Source organism: Cydia strobilella, chromosome Z (genome assembly GCF_947568885.1).
Source record: "Cydia strobilella chromosome Z, ilCydStro3.1, whole genome shotgun sequence".
Lineage (NCBI taxonomy): Eukaryota > Metazoa > Arthropoda > Insecta > Lepidoptera > Tortricidae > Cydia > Cydia strobilella.
In genome coordinates, this window is record NC_086068.1 from 15,447,733 (window position 1) to 15,464,920 (window position 17,188).

At 35.8% G+C, this 17,188-nt stretch overlaps 1 protein-coding gene and 2 long non-coding RNA genes across 5 annotated transcripts in view; all 3 read left to right on the forward strand.

Annotated features, from left to right (window-relative positions):
- Positions 1-17,188, forward strand: part of LOC134754495 (uncharacterized) — a 400,626-nt gene that overhangs the window by 252,238 nt on the left and 131,200 nt on the right. The window lies entirely within an intron of this gene.
- Positions 1-17,188, forward strand: part of LOC134754521 (uncharacterized) — an 82,689-nt gene that overhangs the window by 40,424 nt on the left and 25,077 nt on the right. The gene's annotated exons all lie outside the window — the stretch shown is intronic.
- Positions 1-17,188, forward strand: part of LOC134754324 (proton-coupled amino acid transporter-like protein pathetic) — a 46,943-nt gene that overhangs the window by 9,482 nt on the left and 20,273 nt on the right. The window contains exon 1 of one of the 2 annotated variants that reach the window (XM_063690589.1): positions 14,543-14,559. The exons of the other annotated variant lie outside the window; for it this stretch is intronic. The gene's annotated coding sequence lies outside the window, so the exon portion shown is untranslated. Of the gene's footprint in view, positions 1-14,542; positions 14,560-17,188 lie in introns of those variants that run through there. 2 annotated transcript variants of the gene reach the window in all.

Consider the following 17,188-nt stretch of genomic DNA (forward strand, 5'->3'; position numbering starts at 1 on the left):
ATTAGCTATATTTGACCACCTTATTCATTACAAATTTGAGAGGCTAAAGGGGCCCACTGACTATCAGTCCACCGGACGATATCGGCCTGTCAGTTGTACGGAACTGTCAAATTTTTGTTCTAACTGACAGGCCGTTATCGTCCGGCGGACTGATAGTCAGTGGGTCCCTTAATATATAAAACGCTGTGGCATTAGTGTTAGGGGCATTACCCAAGTGTACTTAGGTTAGGCACTTGTAAACAAATGTGAACTGCCAAGTTTTACTAACTACAGGGTGGGCCAGTGATAAATGCATTTAAAAAAAAAAACAATTTTTATCTTTTTAAATTAAAATTATAATTAGAATTTGGGATAAGGAAATAAATTTTACGTTTTAAATATTAAATCATCAAGATGTCGTCCGTAGCGGTTGCGGCACTCTTCCAGTCTTGCTTGTAAATTTTCAGACTTTCGTGTTAAGAGATTTCCTGGCTCCGAAACTTCACGAATCGTATGGTTACAACAACAACACATGGTTTCAGCAAGACGAGGCCACCTGCCATACAAGTAACGTGACCCTGGAAGTTTTGCGTGAAATGTTTCCTCAAAAATTGATATCGAGGTAGTTCTGTGTATCGAGGCGAGGTGACATTGCTTGGCCTCCCAGGAGCCCTGACTTAACTTCGGCAGACTTCTTATTGTGGGGTTACGTGAAGAGTAAAGTGTACTCCAATAATCCGACAACCACAGCAGAATTAAAGGAGAATATTCGTCAAGAAATCCAATCCGCAACTCCTAACGAAAGTCTTTCAAAATTTACAAGCAAGACTGGAAGAGTGCCGCAACCGCTACGGACGACATCTTGATGATTTAATTTTTAAAACGTAAAATTTATTTATTTATCCCATATTCTAATTATATTTTTTATTTAAAAACATAAAAATTTATTATTTATTTAAAAAAATTTAAATGCATTTATCACTGGCCCACCCTGTATTACAAATTCATTATGTTAAATACAAAGTTTAAAAAACATAGCGTTATATCACTGGTAGGTGGTAGGTAGTAACAATGAAACATCTGTTTAAAAACCGGCCAAGTGCGAGTCGGACTCGCGCACGAAGGGTTCCGTACCATTACGCAAAAACCGGCAAAAAAATCACGTTTGTTTTGTAAATGTTTATTTTATTCTGTTTTTAGGATTTGTTATTATAGCAGCAACAGAAATACATCATCTGTGGAAATGTCAACGAGATACAGCCTGGTGACAGACGGACGGACAGCGAAGTCTTAGTAATAAGGTCCCGTTTTTACCCTTTGGGTACGGAACCCTAAAAATTGTTGCCAATCTTATAAATCTTAACTAATTGATTAAAACAACCATTCAATTCGTTCGTACTCGATCTGCAGCAGGTACCTATGTATGTAGGTATTGATGTAAATGCATTGTAGGTATTGGCAGTTTGCCCTTTACGATATTCAAAACATACTTTCTTTGTTCCGTCGTTACCTATATTTTTATACGAGTATGTCATTACTCATTATTATAAAACTGTACATTATATTTTACGATTTTCCCTGTACCTATCTTACTGAAAACACGTGACTATTCGTTCCCATTTGGAATTCCGATACTTTTTACATTTCGATTGGCGTTTGATCAATAAACGAGTGTTAACTTGGATAGAGCCCCAGTTTCATTGATACCATTTTAATTAATAACTTTAACCTTAATTATGTATTAATGAAAAAAAACACTTCGTGACGCAAGCGACACCGCCATCGCCAGTAGGTAGCACTATTATCTGGATCAATACTTGGACTAGGTGAACAGTGATTAACTATTTTTAGTGTTGTTGCGTCATATACAAGTAACGCTAGTCATTATCATTGTTGACTTTGACTTACCTACTAATAAACTGAAATACCTACCTACCTACCTACTAATGCTGGAAATACACTAAAAATAGACATTAGTCCAATGATCGGAATAGGCAGAGTATAAATACCTAATAGACCGCGGGCCAGGAACAGATTTCCATGACCAATCGCCTCCCGGGCGAAAACTCGTATAGTGGTTAACAGCTATGTATGATGAACCCTCGTGACCGTCAGCTGCCGCTTTGTTGGTGGGTTGAGGAATGGCAGCAAATAGTCTATTAAAAAATTTTTGTCATCGCCTCCCGCTTGATACTTTGTCAGATGATAGTTTAGATGCTATTGTGAATAAACAAAATCGTCAGCCGATTGTATCGCTGTGGAAAGACCGTCAGCTGGTCACATGAACATGTAAAAAAGAAAATTCTTTTCAGTCATCGGCGTCATCGCCTCCCGTTTGATACTTTGTCAGATGATAGTTAAGATGCTATTGTTAATAAAACAAATCGTCAGCCGGTTGTTTCCCGGTGGAAAGATCGTGTTACGCGTTTCGGTAGCTGCCATTCCTCAACCCACCAACGGAGCGGCAGCTGACGTTCACGAGGGCTCATCATACATAGCCGTTAACTGCTATACGAGTTTTCGCCCGGGAGGCGATGACTGACGAAATTTGCGCCTGGCTCGCGGTCTATAAACTTGATAGAACCAAGTCATAAAGTGGAGACTGCCTTGCGATAATATTTTTTTCCGGAACTAAAAGTCCCGGAAAAGTACGAAGTAAATAATATTGTTATAAATACGGTTAAAAAAAAACAATGCATTCCTCTTTTTGTCCAATACAGGCGTAAAATAAAACAACAATTTTTTGTAACTTCATAGCTATATGTATATATTTCTTAAATCTAAATACACATAATCTCGCTACTCAATGTTAATAAAAAATTATTTAAATTATATATCGTCAGTGTCGTCAGAACGGGATCATATTCAAAACTAATATATTTGACGATATATAATTTAAATAATTTTGTATTTACATTGAGTAGCGAGATTAGATTTAGATTGTGTTTAGATTTAAGAAATATATATAGCTAGTTTAAAAAAAATGGTGGTTTTATTTTACGCCTATTGATTGTATTGGACAAAAACGAGAAATATACTGTTTTTTACCGTATTTATAACAACAATATTTACTTAGTACGTTTCCGGGACTTTAGTCTCGGAAAAAATGTTATCGCAAGGCAGTCTCCACTTTATGATTTTGTTCTACCAAGTTTAGGTATTTATACTCTGTGGACATGACGTACTTACTTATAAATCGTATTATTATAATCCCAATAAATAATGTCGCTTGAATATGTTTATTTGCTTTGTTTACTTCGAGGTAAACAGTATTTAACTGAGTGGTAAATCTAAAGCATGACGGTAGTAGACTGATATTTTATCATTGTTAAATTCGCTTTCGGACCTTGCTTTAGTCTGCACATAATTAAGCTAATAAAAAACAAATAGCTACCTTTAGGTAAAGTGGAAGCAGTGGTAGGCTCAGTCAGTAGGTACAAGTAATTGAAGCGTACAAATCGGATCTGTTGAAGTGTAAGGCTTCTGCGCCAGCGTAATGCGACGCCGCGCCGTCCACAACCAAAGCCCTAACGACTCAACTGTTTTTGATATCCAATATTCATACGACCTTTTTAGTAGTGCGGCCACCCGGCTTCGACTTTCGCTGGATCAGTCGCCCGTGTAGGACTCGGTATCCCATACAAGTACCTAGGTGTCACTACCTATCAGTTATTGTATAATATCTAGCTCGTTTACAAACGAGATTCTTTGAATGCGTGTCTTCTTTGTATGAAATATTTGAAACTTATGTTTATAGCTTTTACTTAACTAGTTTGTTTCTGCAACAGTTTAATACAGTACGATGAAATATAGGGACGCATCGACATTTGTATGTAGTACATTACATAGCCTACAAGTCAAATACTTGCCTTTCTAGTGCTCAAAAGGGAAAAGGAGTAAACGGATGACTTATTTATGACTTTGCCGCACTCAGAAAATATTTAAACATTTATACGTAAATACAGGAATGATACTCCTTCAGTATGTTATTTTTTTCAATTGATATATAGATCTAAGAAATCTTTAGCTAAGAAGTCAATATATAAGATAAGGTTGTTATTGTAGATATAGCTCAAAGATACAGTGTTACAGTGTTTGGCACTCGTAAAATATACTGCGATACGATATGTAAGTACAGTGTGCAGCACTCGTCAAGTAAAATGCCAAGACTGACTGTTCCCTGAACGTTAAATGATGGCAGGTCATGTTTACACAGCCGGGCCTCAGGAGGCTATTCCACCGGCATAAGATACCGCCTTTTTCAGAGGTTCTTCATTACGCCAATAAGACTAGCAAATAGTATCTTAACCGTAACTTTATTGTGTGGTCGGATAAGCTCCACTTACCGACTGCTGGAATAATACATAAAAACATGCACTTAATTTGTTTAGCACCTTCCGTGAGATACAAGGAATTCATAAATTACCTGCAAAACCTAGCTGTTTCATACCGCTTTCGCCTATTCCGTGTCCGTGATCACAAGGATATATTGAATGTCACTACTTAACGTTGAATGTTGCATAATGATGATGAGTGCCGTTTACCAGCGCGCACGTTTTTTGCTCATCATGATATTTCATTTAGCACGTTAGCTGACTGCCCCCTGTTCCTGTGTCCACAGTTAAACAAGGTGGAACGACGATATACAAACAACCGTCTAACGGCCATCATGTGTTCAGCGCATGTCTTCCCCATCTCAAAGTAGGTACCTTCAACTAAAACTCAAAACTCATACATTTATTCATAGCACAATCAAATTAAGTCTAACCTCGAAATCCTTCCAAAGATATGAAATTTGGTATGTATGTTAATTAAAGGTCTCTTTTACATGTCCACACTATTTGACATTTGGGGACCTCGAGGAATCGCAGCCATCTTGGAAAATGTGTACCATCCTGGAGAAATTTGCGTTTTACTCTAAATATACGTTCTCTATGGAAATATGGTGTAAGGCAACATTAAAGCTTATTACTCGTAAATTCTACACAAAAAAGTCCTAGATATCTTTGCGGAAAAATACATCTTGTTATAGAAAATAATAGCTGAATCCAGATTTAGCGCTTATACACTTTCAGGGGATATTCTCTTAATATGAAACTTAAAACAAAAAAGACTTATACTTTTCAAGATGGCGTTTGATCCCCGTGGTCCCCAAAGCTCCAATTTTATGACACGCAGACAGGGATCCCTGAAATTGTAGGTGTCAAATTTCATTACTGTCACTATTGTTTAAACCCCATTTAAGACCTAAAATCTGTTTTTGCAGTCACATTTTTAAGTCCTAAATATTTTTCCTTCATTTATTTTAGTAAACTTGTAGTGCATAGCACTCGTGTACCAATTATGGATCTACTGATGTCTATTTCATTGAAATCCACTCAATAGTTTAGGCGCTATAAGTAAAAATATGATTTAATATTCGGCATCCTCTCGAGGCGGCTGTATTGATTTTTCTTTAATAAAACAAGTGTAAACAGGTTGCGAAGGGCAAGAAGAATCTACCGATATGTCATTTTAAAAAATCCGACCAGTATCTTGAGCTACAGGGTATACTGATTATCAGTATTTAAACCCATAACCCTACTTTCTGTTTAAGTAGCAGTCGAGTAAAATGTTAATATTGGGGTATAACGTGTACATGTACAAATGTATAGACAAAAGTGGAATTCATATTCCTACAAGTTACCTATTAAGAGAATATCCCCTGAAAGGGTATAAGCGCTAAATCTGGATTCAGCTATTATTTTCTATAACAAGATGTACTTTTTCCGCAAAGATATCTAGGACTTTTTTGTGTAGAATTTAATAAGCTTTAATGTTGCCTTACACCATATTTTCACAGAGAACGTATATTTAGAGTAAAACGCAAATAGCTCCAGGATGGTACACATTTTCCAAGAAGGCTGCGATTCCTCGAGGTCCCCAAATGCCAAATAGTGTGGACATGAAAAAGAGGCCTTTAATTAACATACATACCAAATTTCATATCTTTGGAAGGATTTCGAGGTTAGACTTAATCCGATTGTGCTATTAAGTTTGTCACTAGTAGTAACGTAATGCATGTGCAAACAAGTGTCATTGTGAAGGACGAGGAATTGGAATTGGTTGATAGTACAGTTTTTCTTGGTATAACTTTAGATTCTAAACTCCAGTGGGGTCCCCATATTGATACTCTTTCGAATAGACTGAGTTCTGCAGCTTTTGCAGTGAGCAAAATCCGTCAGTTAACTGGTGTGAAAACAGCTCGATTAGTATATTTTAGTTACTTCCATAGCGTTATGTCATATGGTATTTTACTGTGGGGTGGTGCTTCAGAGATAAATACCGTTTTTGTTCTGCAGAAGAGGGCTATTCGAGCAATATATAAAATGAACCATAGAGACTCACTTAGAGATAAATTTAAGGAAATTGTCATAATGACAGTGCACTGTCAATATATTTATGAGAATATTCTGTATGTACATAAAAACATTGCCAGTTTTAAGAAAAACTGTGACATACATAAGATTAATACTAGAAATAAGCATAAGCTCGCAGTGGCCTTCACTCGGCTCCATTAAATTAGAAATCATTCATGAGTAATTGTGTAAGATTTTATAATAAACTTCCAAATATCATCACTGAATTATCTGTTAATAAATTTAAAAAATATGTAAAACGTGAACCTATCTCTAAAGCCTATTATTAAGTTTGACATATCTATAATAATTCAATGTTTTTAAGAATAATAATAACTGCATCAATAAATTGCTCTGATATTTAGATTAAGGTAATATTTGTTAAACTTGACAATTTAAAAGTGCTTGTTGCTTGGCCTATTCGAATAAAAAAATATTTTGACTGACTTTGACTTTGAAATGTTATCGCAAGGCAGTCTCCACTTTATGACTGTTCTACAAGTTTAGGTATTTATACTCTGCCTATTCCGATCACTATTGTACCTATTTAACAACTGTATACGTTCATGAAATAAAACTATGAAAACGGATTATATCGCGTATATTGAATTTATAATACATCCCGACGTTTCGAACTCTTTACAGCGTTCGTGGTCAACGGGTGACTGAGGAAAAATTACAAAGTGCAAAAATACCCACATACCAGTAACTATCGCGGTAACCGAAGACAATAATTGTATACGTTCACAAGTCAAAGTTAAATTTCGAAACTAATAGTACTAAAGTTGAATCTACTGATACGCAATTGTTAAAAGTTGAAATAGTTTGAAACAAATTCCTCTCATTGTTCGATGTCAACGGTACTTGTACTTATACTTATAATATAATATAGTCCAATATTTAAAAATGGTTCATTATAATCATTATGCACTATCATAATGCGACAGTGTATTCAGTGTAAAGTGTCTGAATATATGGCTATTGTTTTGTCGAGGCTAGGTCATTAGGGGCAAGATAATGAAACAGCAGGATAGTTAAGTGGAACTTACTAATCATTAATATGTCTTAATGGTTGCTTGTCTGCCATAAGTGCCATGTGTATCTACGATAATTATAATAAACCAATTACTAATGTAGGTACAATAGGTTTATGTGACTGCTACATAATGAAAGGCATTAAAATACACTGGGTTTAAGAAACGAACTAAGTGAGTTATCTTAAAAGGATAACACGAGTGTTTTAATGCCTAATTGACCGAAGCGTAGCGAAGGTCTACGGTTTGACTCGCGCATTTTGCTTTTGTATGTCCGGATGTTCTCCTCTACAGGTCGCAATTCTCAACCGATTCTCGTGAAATTTTGTGACCAAATTCTATGACTAAATAGATTTTTTTGTCAATCCGGTTTTTGGAAAATTTTCAAAATGGCGGAGTCGTGATAGCTCGCGCCTAAACAAATAGTCGTATCGATATAATAACAACATTTTCTTTTTGAGATATGTTTACAGATTAAATGTCGAAAAATGCAGAAATTTTGTATTGCTGGTTTTGGCGGTATTAAGATATTTAGTTTTTACTCGAGAATGAGTAGCTGAATTTCGTCAGCTTAGGTAAGTACTATTAAGGCGTGTTTTGCAAACATTCGCTTTTTTCGTTTGCACCGGGTGGTCCCTGGTTCGATCCCCAGTAATTGTATTATGCTGCTACATAACTTTTTGTATTTTGTTTTTTACACCTAAATTTCGTATTGATTGTTTTATTTGTTTTTTATTTTTCTATTTTGAAATTAATTGATCAAGCGCGGGCTAAGCGTATTCGTTTCATTTTTACAAGCTTTTATTTAACTATCACTAAAAAATATGTTTTATTTTAGTTAATTTAATTTTCTGAAGTGTTCAGAACGGCGGAGCCATACATTTAGTTAGCTTTAAGTGGTTCTCCTTATTCCGAATTTCATACAACTTTATTTCAAGTTTTTCTTTTAAAATACGTAGAGGTCTTGCACCATAAACTTTGAGGTTTATGTAGTATAGATTCGTTTGTCTGAGCGGGTTTATAGAGCCAATTATTCAATAATATTATTGAAAAATTCAGTAAAAAATTGAGAAAATTTTACTCAACGCCTGTTTGTGTGAGTGACCTTTACACTATCCATGTCAAACAAGATGGTGAAGTTGTTTAATAATAACTAACAAAGATGTCACTTTAACACAGGTGACCTAACTAATACCTAATTTGCTCGATAGGTGGTGACATCGTGAGGTCGAAACGGGCCGATCTTTAGGGTTCCGTACCCAAAGGGTAAAAACGACTACCCTACTACTACGACTCCTCTGTCCGTCTGTCTGTCACCAGGCTGTATCTAATGAACCGTGATAGCTAGACAGTTGAAATTTTCACAAATGATGTATTTCTGTTGCCGCTATAACAACAAATACTAAAACCTTAGTTAACCCTCGGTGGGCGAGTCGGACCCGCACATGTGCGGTTTTTAGAGTTTCGAGCGCTTGATTTCGTGTGGCTCCCTTCAACATATCTCCACTAGGTATATTTACCCTCTTATTTATAACATTTTATAAGGCTCAATTAGTTATGATGTTATATTCCGTTTATTACAAATACATAAATCAAACAGACAGATTAAGATAAACGATTCATAGAATACCTACTCGTAATTAGACTTCGTTATGTAATTAAAATTATCTAATATTATATTATAATTGCAGATAAGCTACACAAGTACATGAGAAATCATTTTATATTGCTTTGTATGTAAAGGAGTTGAATTAAGCAACAATTTGGTACAAGTTGTCCGCACATTCGTTATGTATAAATTTAAAGAATTAGGCTCCTACCTACTTTTACGTTTATGAATACACGTTAATTTTTTATGTTAAAAGTTTTTGAAACAAAACATTTAATCTGTACAACGCGTTAAGCGCCCACAATTTGGCACTTTAATCCATGATCCATGTCCATGAACGTTCACTATGCCAACTGATTTGATAACGCGCGCAGTACCGAGTTAACAGCTTCTACTGACGCTCGGCTCCTATAGACGCGAGACGCCTTATTTCACGTTTAGCAAATGGTAATAAAGAAACCAACGACAGAAATGTTTTTTAATAATTTTGCTAAAAACTTCAAAATTTTAATACTTATGCATCTTAATATTTTCTTACCCTTTATATACTTTATATATTTATTACGAAATAAGAGTAGGTAAAATTTTTACTCTTAATATCAAAAATAAATAAACATAAAACAACCAATTAATATTTAATCTTTAGCCTTTTGAACGCCATGTCTATTTTTCACAATATCGGAATGCACGAAGGTTGATAAAACTGTACTGAGCGCGTCAGTTGAAGTCATTGGCGGTTCAAGTCTCGGTTTTAACTCAGTGTCGTGTCGTTTAATCGCTTCTTAAGGATTTGCCACACTGGATGGGTTCTGCGGGCTGCGGACAGGTCAAACTTCAAAGGTTGCTGTCAATGTTGTTCATACATAATGCGGGTTTGACCTGACCGCTGATCGCAGAACGCATACATGTGTGGCAAATCCTTTAAGGGGCCCACTGACTATCAGTCCGCCGGACGATATCGGCCTGTCAATTTGACAGTTCCGAACAACTGATAGGCCGATATCCTCCGGCGGACTGATAGTCAGTGGGCCCCTTTACAGTCATAACGCAGTCCAATTGGGGCCTGTAGCGCGTTTATGAATAACGCCGTTAAAATTTGGGTACATCCGAGCCGTACAGATGATGGCAATGCTATAAATAAACTCTTTAAAATTACTCAAAACTTGTAGAGTTAGAGCTCGGTAGAATAGTCTTAGTTTCTTAATGTAGGTGCGGCGGTAGATACAGGTACGTACCTACCTATACGTAGTGCCTCTACACGTCATTAAAAGCAAGTATGAAACTGTTAATATTATTTAACATGAATGAATGTGTGATGCTGCTATTGTTAACGCTAATGAACCTGTTTAAACAAGGACAATGCTTTAAATTATTATTACGTCAAGAACGTAACTACAAACACCCAGCAATGTAGGTAGGTACTTTAGATTAAAACTAATTCGCGCCACGGGTTCAGTAATGGGGGCAAGCCAACACCTCTGTATTTTATAATTATTATAATTTTCCGTTACCTAATATCATTTAAATAATAAAAGACTTACAATGAGTAGACATTATTTAGGCTGACCGGTGACTTTTTTTTTCTTGGGAATCGAGACTATCGAGAGACAATGTAGTTTCCTGTGCATGGCTGGGCCGCAACTGCCGCAAGGCGTCTGGTTTTATCGACATAACTTATACGCTCTTTTGTCTGGTGGTCTGGCCTTATAATCTACCTGTTACTGTTAGTAATATGCAACAATATATAAAAAAACAACACACCAACATTTACCGATTTCACCTTATTAAAGTACATAAGCGCAACTGAAAGTTACACTTTTTTGTGTAATTGACCGATCTATCAACAAAACAAGTTTTTTTTTATTGAAAGAAACGGCGTATTTTTAAACCTCTATATTGTAAGTTTAAGAAATACGAATAATGGCGAAAGTCTTTTTTATTATTATGTCTTTTAGAGACTTCGCTGGAGCGTAAACCTATTACTAAAATGTGATGTAAATAAAGTACGGATAAACGGCATTGCTTTCCATTCGTGTCTGCTCCTGCCGGGCTAGCACATGATTGGCGCGAGAGTATCTCGCCGCGACATAGACTACCCGTCCCCCTTTCATTCATACAGTTAGTAAAAGACGGGTAGTCTATCTCGCGGCGAGATACTGTCGCGCCAATCATGTGCTCGGCCTACTGTACAAGAAACTAAGAAAATGCTAATCTAATACAACCAGTTTTTAAACACCTGTAGTAATTTCAAATAATCTTAGGACATTATTAGAGTAGGATGCTTTAATTTGAAACGAAAGTAATTGATTGACGCAAGTAAGAATAAAGGAAATGACTCACGTTAGACCACGCGATGTCCGGGCCTGAGCTTCCAGCGCTTTCTTTTCTATGACAGATGACCGGTGATCACGTGATGCTTTCCATAGAAAACGAACCGCCGGAAGTTCCGACCCTGACCCGGCCCGGTCTAACGTAACTCATCCTTAATTCTGCAACAAGACCACTGATAAAGAAATCCTTTTTTATGTCTTAAGACATTACAATTCTATCTTATCTTACCTAGAAGGTAGCTGACCGATAACAGTTTTAATTTTGATACCACAACAATAAGGTATCAGCTACCTTCTACTTATAAACAATAAGTAAATAGGTAAATGTGTTTGTTTCGTAGCATATAAACAACTTTATATTGGCTGCAGTGTCAGAATATTTACATAGATGTACTATATTGTATACATAAACGCGTGTCTTACCACAGAATAACTAATAGTACTATCGTGTCTTACACGTGTAGGTATTAGATACATTGCACATGCATCAATCGGACGGCCTACTACAGCAAGTTTGCGTGTGCTGCGAGTAAAACGGAGTAAAACGATCGCGGCTGGAATAACAAAACATTCGGTTCCAAGGAGGTCAAATGGCAACCATTCACACTAAAGGTCTACCAGTACCATACTACTACCTATCTCAGACGGGTGATTTTATAGTAGAAGGTTGCCGAGTCATGGGACTAAAACTACTTTTATTTTATTTTATTTTACCACACACACACAAAGCCACATCGTATGTATTACATATGTTGCATTAAAGTTGTGTCAAAGTACTTCACCTGATACAATACGACAATTATGGAGTACATTACGAGTATATATTACATTTTTATTACTTATCTACTTAAATAATACAAATCGGCATCAAGCTTTCAACCAGTCCGTAGCTGAATAACTTCTTATTAGTGTCCGAACTAAGTCAGGGTTTCGGCATAAAATTCATGTTTAGCGCCGAAATTTACAAAATTGTAGAGATTACATGCGCGTTGCCGACTCTTTAAAAACCTGTACACTCCTTTTTTGATGAACCCCATACTGTAGCCCCTCGGGAAAACCTCGGCAGGGAGTTTATTTCATAACCAAAGCGTCTGCGGGAGGAAATTCCTCTTAAGAGCCCGGTAACGATTCTGGAGCAAAAATGTAAAATTGATAGATTTAGTCGTTGAAATTATACACGTTTGCTACGTAATATCTAAAAAACAAGTATTGGTTTCTATTAGCACGTCTTCTCATCTTTCCTTTTAATAATGAGGTCGCGAGCATGCGTCACCGGTAATATATGAAGAAAGGAGGCAGTTTTTAAAAATTCATCAAAAAATTATGGTGGTAAATTATACAAAATGATGTATAAGAGCAGTTTCAGCAAATGTTGTAGATTGTTTAAGTATCAAAATTTCGTTGAAATAAAGTCGATTCTCAGATAAATTGTCACTTGTTTTGAAGTAATTTCTGGAGAAAATTGATTTCGTCTAACTTTCATTTACACTACTTCAAAGTCATAATAATAAAAATGTAGTCTGTAAATATCAAATAAATAAATATCTTTATTTTGCATAAAATATGGTACAAAAGATGGACTTAGCAACTAAGAAGCACATGCACCAGCAACTGGCATACAAAAACACAAACGCGGGCTATGCTACATATAATTAATAATGCTAATAAAACTAAATATTATACATATAAAAGGTCGAGTACAGGATATGTGTAATACAAAATTACCATTTTTAGCCGTCCAAACTACAAAATTTACAAATAAGAGCGACAAAATCAGTGCTTTACGCGCGTTTACGTAAACGTCCATCAGAAAAAAATCATTACTAATTTAGTGAGTCTGTTTTAAAAAAATAGATCTGAAAAATGGCAAGATGAGAAGACGTGCTCTAATAGAAACCAGTACTTGTTATAATATTTCAGCGACTAAATCTATAACTTTTACATTTTTGCGACTAAAATCGATAACGGGCTCTTAAACCGCACAGTACATAATGCCTACGGCAGCTTTCTAGCTTCTTCCAGGGTGTAACCAGAACCAGGGCATCCTTCCTTACATACTCAAGCTTGGAATTTAAATAGTCGCGCAGTGCGCTTTGTGCGGTTTCAGATAAATTTCTTTCCGCGGCCGCTCGGGCTGTGGAATGAGCACTCTGCCGAGGTTTTTCCCAGTGACTACAGTATAGGTTAAATCAAAAACGTAGTTAACAGGTTTTTAAAAGGCAACGGGCAACTAACACCCCTAAAGTTGCAGACGTCAGACGTCCATAGACAACGGTGACCGGGCGGGCCGCTAGCTTGCCATCGACGTCGCATTTAAATAATGGGTTTCATTTAAACGAATTATAAGTATTTTATTGATCACTAAAAACACTAATATGTTGTTGTTTTTCTAGAAAGAAAGGCCAACTAAAATTTTATTCAACGACATTGACACGTCTATAAAATTTTCAGTTTCAGTTTCATTTCGAAAAAAAAAAACGATTTTGGTTGGACATACTTCTTACCAACCGCCTCGGTTAAACGGTAGACACATCAGTTTAAACTTGGTACCTATTAGTTCTGATCAGTCTGGTCTGTTCTGACGCACTTATATTGCTTTATTTGATCGATAAACATAAAAATAAGCTGAGTAAATACTGTAAAAAATATTTTTACTTATACCATGACGTATGGGAATACGTAGACGTATAGGAATAACGTTAACAGATTATCCCCATTTTTTTTGTTACAAGTTCTTAAACCTATATAGTTCTAGTTGTTAAGGTTGGCTTGGCCCAACTGAACGGCTTAACGGGAGTTAATAATTCTTATTTATTATTACTTAATTACAACGTATTCATTGTCTGAACATGTCCACTAGGAGTAGGTGCCTGTACGTGTACATACCTACCTATTACTCGTACGAGTACTACTTACTCATATATCTGTAAATCATGTATTTAACCAATAAGCCGAGTTTAAACATAACATCGGTAACTATCGGTCATAGACGACACGTTTGACATCGCGTTCTTTCGTTATTTGTTATTTATTGTGTCAACTTTGAATGTCAATACGTACGCAACACTTCGTTATCGAGCACTAGCGATTAGCGATCGATGGCCGGCAACAACGATCAGTCGCTTCCCGCCCTTCTCTACCCGGTCATAGTGGAAAACGGTACGATAAATCCGATAGTGAGCAATAACACACTCATATTCAATTACGCAGTAAGTAAGTACTTAAGTAGTCATTGGGATAAGTTTGGGAACAAATCAAATTATTTTATTAAATATTTTGATTTGTGTTTTTAAGTGGTCACACTACTATTTATATAAATTAAAAACTGTAATAGATGTCATATATTACAGTTTTTAGTCATTGGGATCATAAACTTTCTAATAATCATCTGGGGGCACGGCAGTGCCCCCGCCAAGTCGAGCATAACAAAGAGGCACGGCCTTACCATCCTTTTCTCGAAGCCACTCAGGCCATTTTCAACGTACTGTAATTTTGTGATAGTTTAAGCTAGAACCCTGAATTTTCAGTGACGTATAGAGCATAACATGATTTAGATATATTCTCAATAAGATGTAATTTTAACATGTAGTTTAAGAATTATTGCATGTCAAAGTTCCTTAGTTTTGTCACTGACACACTCACTCACGATCATCATAATTCTAAGGTACTTCTAGCAGACCCACAAGCTCCAAATTTGAAACGTAATTAGTTTTTAGCGTATTAAGCCAAAAAACTTAAAAATACTGCAATATCACTCACGTTTTAAATATTTAACAATTGCACAAGTAAGTTTGTAATCCTATATAAATATATGCGATAAGAAAGTTACGTTTGCAGTTCCTACAATTAGTACGTTAAGTATAAGGTACACTACGTTGTACGATGTGCGTATGAATGAAGATGTGTATAATTATGATATGTGTATACATCGTATGAGTATGGTATGGGTATGAGTACACGAAAAGTAGGACTGCCTACAAAAAAGAGATGAGATCCCATCAATAACATTACATGTAAAAAGATGCAAGTCTCGCAACGCAATTCTTCTACTACAAAAAAGTTTTGAGATGTAATGTGAAACCAAGTCGGTGTTTAGTCAGTGCCAGGGGGTGTTAAATCGAAATAGATATATTTATTTTTTAATACATATAATGACTTGTTGACTTGTGTTTAAAATTACCTTGACGCGCTCTTATTCTCTTAAGGCGGTTCCCTGAGCCAGAAGGCGAAAAATCTCCTTATATGATCATGTTTTTCTAAGAGGCGTTGATATTCGTAGACGTGGAAAAAATATATGTAGTTCTTGACTATATTATCTTTTTTAATAACATAGCTTCCGATAGTTCCGATACACGAATTATGACACTTCGCTCGATACAATTAATTCCCAAAGTAACCTCTAACTCGGAGATCTAATTAAACTTCACTCGGTTATTTATTATGTGATACTATAAACAAAAAAAGAAGAAAAAACAATCTTAACTTAAATAGTAATCTCATAGCTTCGAATTTCGATATTGTAAGGTAACGTTTTTAAAATAAACAAAAATCGACAAAATTCGATCAAAATTGTCACTTGGCGCGCATGATCTTTCCCGTTCTTTCTTGCGAAATGTGACAGTGACAGCGGCAAAGCGATGGAACGGCCTTAAGGCGCTAGTCGCTGTTTTTGCCCGTAAACTGTTACTTTCTAAAGTATATATCTTCTTAACGGTTCAACAAAAAAATATGAAAAAAAATTATATGAATCTACGATTTATGTACAACATTTTTTAACATTTGACTTTTTTCCTGTGACTTATAGTTTCCCCATAAAAGGAACATTACGACAGGCCGTTTTGCGACTAACTTTGTCTATATCTACTAAACGGTTTATTCGGTTAAAGTTATTTTTAAACTAAAATAAATGTTTTAACAGGCACTACAAATGCAACGTAGAAAAATGTTAATAAATCATTTTTTTTTAAGAAATCGAATATTATTCAACATTTTGTGCGTATGTTGCTCGAAAAAGGCGTGGCCGGCAGTCCTGTGCTGGCTTTGAGACGTGGAGGCTGTGTCGCTCGTCGCTCCGTGCCTTCCTTGTACTCTGTATGCTTGCGCTGAGCCCAATTGCAATAAAATTGGAGTTATTGTGGCCAAAGACTAAATAACTCCATAAAGTTGATTTGGTTCTGACGCGCTTTAGCGCGCTTAAAGGATGACTCACGTTAGACCGGGCCGTGTCCAGGCCGGAGCTTCCGGCGCTTCGTTTTCTATGGAAAGCATCACGTGATCACCGGTCATCTGTCATAGAAAAGAAAGCGCCGGAAGCCTATTATTACGAAAATAATGACAATATTTCAACTTATATTTGAGAAAGATTACAATCGATTAAGTCGTTTAGTAAGAATAACAAAACAGCCTGTCGTATTTTTTTTGGCGAAACTATTAATTAAGGCGAAAGGAAAAAATCAAACGTACTACTTACCAGCGCAACGATAATACGAATACCTATGCCTATAATTACAAAAACTGTCACTGTCTAGAGCCTAATTTTTCAAAATAGGTAAACAAAAAATTATGAAAAAAATATATATGAATCTTCATTTATTGTTCAACATTTAACTTTTTTCCTGACTTTTCCTGAAAGTTTGGTTATTTCTACTATACTCTGACACTGATTTGTAATTAAATTCCAAAAAACTAACCTCACTCAGATCCTTTTTCTTTCGTAATAATGGAAAATATGTAAAGAAGTAAACTCAAATTTTCCCTTTGCATACTCTAGCATTTAAAATAGATATAGATGTATCCTTTTAGCTTTGTTTAGCTTCTTAAAACTGAGGTTAGTATATT